We start from the raw sequence: 4,584 nt of genomic DNA, 5'->3' as shown, positions 1-4,584 counted from the left end.
AATGTGTCGTTGTGATGTTCCCAAGAGGGTTCTGCTATAATCACATCATCAACATAACAAGTAATTTCTTGTAAAATTTCAGGACTGAGTATAGTATTAAATCCCCTAATAAACGCTGCTGATGATATGTTTAAACCAAATGGCAATCGTTTAAACTGGTAACATGTACTGAATACGATAAATTCTGTAAATTTTCTACATTCTGGGGCCAATTCTATTTGCCAGAAAGTACTCCATAAATCAATTGATGAAAATATCTTAGCACCATGGAAGTTTTGTATCAATTCCTCTAATTTTTTTGGGCGATCTGTCTCAGTGATTATGATTGTGTTGATATGTCTGGAATCAAGCACTAACCGGATAATCTCATCTCGTTTTTGTACAATATGGAGATGGCTGTTATATGTGGAGGTAGCTGGTTCAATAATATCATCATATAACATTTCAGATATCTCCTGGAATACTTTATTCCTGTAGCTTAATGGGAATGTATAGGGTGGCACCCTAAATGGTTTGTGCTGTTTTACTTCAAACTTGTACTGAAAGTGTTTAATACTGGCAGTCTTAGGTAAAAATATCTCTGCTTTATCTTGTAAAATACCCTCTAATTCTCTTTTACTGTGTTCCGTAATACCTTAAACTTCTTGCAATTTTTCGTCGATTTCTTTATGGACTTCTAACATGAGTTGAGGCGATTCCCCCTTTTGTGCATACCATTCTAATTCTTCATCCTCTTTATCTCATGTCATTCTTAATTGTTTGTTTATATCTAGTATTTCTTCTAATTTTAGCTTTTGCTCAAAGAGAAGTGTGACATTCCCGAATGTTACGCCACCTTTCCCCATATCTATTATCGCTCGTCTCTCATTTAAAAAATCTGCACCTATAATCAAATCTACAGTTAGTTTAGGTACAATCACGAAGTTGGCTTCGATCTTTTGGCCTTGACACGAAGGAGTTAACCTTGTTTGTCTCGTAACTTCCGCAGCATTGATTCTAATAGGACCTCTTACTTCAATCTTACGTGTTTTCTGAACTGGCAATTCCTCATTGGCATTACACTGCATGAATAAATTTTCTGAGATCGCAGTCAGTTCACTTCGGCTATCAATTACAATATTAACTGGGATATGCTTTACCATGGCCTTCACAATTGGTTGAATTTGAAAGGGTTGGTTCTGTTCTTCTTCTTCTTGCATCAACGAATCCTCCACTGAATCATACATGAGTCTTTTCAGGAATTTCCCTTGTGAATTCGAACTTTCTATTGGATAAGCTTCGACTGCTACTTCTCTCTCTTTTATTTCCTCTTCTCTATTTCTTCCTTCATTTACGCTTTCTTCAACATCCCCTACTTTTTCCTCATCCTCGTCTATCTTCTCCTTCTTCGTCGCTACTTCCACATAATCGCATCTAAATGCTCTAATTATCGCTTTATAATTTCCTTCATTATATACGTTGGGTTGTGTGCCCACTAGTAACTTATTTTCAACTTCTGTCGACTGCGCATTATCCTCATTGAATTTGCTTTCCCTGGTTTCCATCTCAAACAGCTCTGCAATATTCATTACTTCGTCCTTTCCTCCTACATTCGCTGTGCATGCCTCTGGTAATACATCTTCCTCGTCAGTATTCTCCCCATTAATTTCGTCCCAACACGATATTGTTATTTTCCTGTCTTCGTTTTCATCTGGTCCCTGCGGATTTGTTTCTTCCTTCTTCTCTTCTCGTGATAAGGTATTTACTCCTCTGTTCAAGGTGCTGCAATTGTCCTGGGTCGGTGCGTCATTCTCTTTGGCATGGGCGCTTAGCTGTCGATTCGAACGTTTTTCGGGGTTTGGTGGTCTTACCTCCATCTCTTCTATCTGTATTCTCTTTTCTTGCTCCGCTTGTTGATATTGGTATCTTTGTCGATAATTTGTCGGTCTATTGGCGCTCCAATTCCCGTTCCGGTTGTCGTTATTCTCTCTGTAATAGTTTTGCCGATCCTGGGTGAATTATACTTATTGCCCTATTCTCTTCTATATCCATAACCGGTTCTTTGTTGAAATCTATTGTCGTTTCTTGGTGCAAAGTTATCACGTGGTTCGTAATGATTGTTTCTTCGTACTGCGTCTTGTGGATTCCACTGCTTTTTGCTTTCGTTTTCACGTGCGCTTCGTCTTTTTCTTGCGTCATCTTCCGAAAATATGAACTCTAGTTCCCTTAGAATACATTTAAATGCTTCGACGTCATTGCCTCCGCCCCTTACTAATGATTGCTGGTATTCCAGTGGTAACTTCATCGCGCATAATTTAATCAACTCTCCGTCACTGTATGGTACATCTAAGCATTGAGTTTTCTTTGCCATTAATTCGAAAAATTTCACGGGACTCTTCTCTCCTGAATTTTCAAAATATGGGTTCTGTAATAATTCGTACTTCACTCTGCTTCGCTGGACCATAATCGTGAGAGAAACTTCTCTCTGAAATCTTCGTACGATCGGCATGTCGCTGCAACATTCTGCATGGTTTCTGCGACTGTTCCTGACATGTGTGCACATATAAAGTCTAATTTGTGTGCTAGCGTCCAATGTTCTGGTAATCCTACTCGGAATTGATCAATAAAAGTTCGTGGATGTAATGAGTTTCCTTCTCGAAAGTGTTGAAACTTTCTGACTGTGAGGAAATGGTCGTTGTCGTACTTCGCCATAGTTCCATATGAAATTCGCGATTCTTCGCCACTTTTGTTTCTGATCATTTCTCGCGTCGTTCTTTCCGGTTGTGGTAGATAAATTGGATATTGTCCACTGTATCTTTCGCGTACCCTTGCGTAGTATCGTTGGAGTGGTACGCAGTAATTTTCTTCCATCGGTTGTGAACGTGTTGCTGAATGCATTGCACTGTACTCTTCGCGACCTGGCTTTCCATTGTCAGGTATTGGTTCGGTATCTTGCCTGGCTAACCTTGCTGCTTCATTGCACGATCCAAACTGTCTTGAAACATACATTTGTGGTTCCGCATGTGTTTGTGGTGCCGTTTGTTCATCAAGAATTTCGAAACGTGTTTGTTGCTGTGCAGGCTGTCTGATTTCACGTATGTTATTTTCCGTCTGTGATTGGAATCGAAATTGCATGATATCTCCGAAATTGCTTATTTTTCTGGTGCTGTTACAGCTACGGATGTGGTTGCAGACTCAGTGCTTGTTCGATCCTGTTCACTACGCTCTTCAATGGTTTGCAACAACTCTGTTCGCAATTTCTGAAATTGTCGCTTCGTTTGCGCTTCTATTTTGGCTATGCGGTTATCATATCTTTTCAGCGCTGCTTCTGTGATACGTTTGTTAACACACTGTTTTCAACAATTTCACGCGCTGTACCTGCTGCTTCTCTAGTAGTTACGTTTATCTGTTTCTCTAGTTTCTTGACTTCTCCCTGGGTGTTGTTACGTAATGTTTTGATCTCGCCCTGAATGTCATTACGCAATGTTTGTACGTCCACTTGTACCTTGTCAATGTCTGTTTTCAATTGATTGTGACCTTTTATTAAGTTTCCTATCAATTCTCGAGATTCTTTTGCCTCGTCTTCAATACGACTTAGGTGTAACTGAATTTTTTTGTTTTGTTCTTTAATCTCACGCATTTGTTTCGTGGTTTCTGCAATTTGTTTCGTCGCTTCTGCATTCTGAATTTTAATTTGTTTCGCAATTTCTTTATTTTGTCTTGTCATGGTTTCCGTCATTAATTGTAATAATTCTGCCACACTGGTGGCTCCTATTGCGTTTTCTTCCGACGTCCTACACTCTGTGTTTTCGCCCAAGAGTTGGTTCGCAACCGATTGCATTGAACTGTGCGGTGACACGTTTCTGCTCGAATTCCTTGTACTCTGTGGTGAGGGAGCTCTGATTACTTGTACTATGGGTTCTACGTATTCAACACGCAAGTTAGAATCGTCAGCGGTGGTCTCTCTTCTTTCCCGCTCCTCTGTCGTATGCTGAACTAGGTTTTCTGTGCCTTGGCGTACATTATCCTCGTTATGGTGCGTTATCTGTCCTATTTCTCGCGATACTGCATCGTCTGTTGTACTGTCCTCTACTCTCTGTCCATCTTCATGTTGGGTCTCTACCTGAATTCGGTGAAGGTCTCGATCTGCCATTGCTAATCTTTCCGAATCCCTTATTTTCTGTTTTAAAAGCAATTCACGCGACCTACTTCGCGTCAACATGCGCTCATACGAACTCACGCGTTTCATAAACTTTTTGCACACACGACTTGACAAACCATTCACTTACTTGTTGGGTCAGAAATAACTTGTCAACGATGTATCCGCCACCTGTGCCCTTGCATTGGAGAGAAAACTTAATTCTAACAATATTAAAATTCATAACTTAATTATGCTATTGTCTTTGCTAGAATGTCTCACGTCTATTGAATACTTTATTACTATCTATCGCTGCAGCTACTGTTTTCGACTATTTATAACTTTAGGAAAAAATTTTTTACTATGAAAATTTTTCAACATGTTATTTTCCTGACCTAGTTAGGCATGTGGTCGCTCATCAATCATGGTATTTTACCATCCTGGCAGGGTCGCCCTCTCTAACATTC

Source organism: Schistocerca americana, chromosome 7, assembly GCF_021461395.2.
Source record: "Schistocerca americana isolate TAMUIC-IGC-003095 chromosome 7, iqSchAmer2.1, whole genome shotgun sequence".
Taxonomy (NCBI): domain Eukaryota; kingdom Metazoa; phylum Arthropoda; class Insecta; order Orthoptera; family Acrididae; genus Schistocerca; species Schistocerca americana.
Note: the sequence above shows the minus strand (reverse complement) of the source record.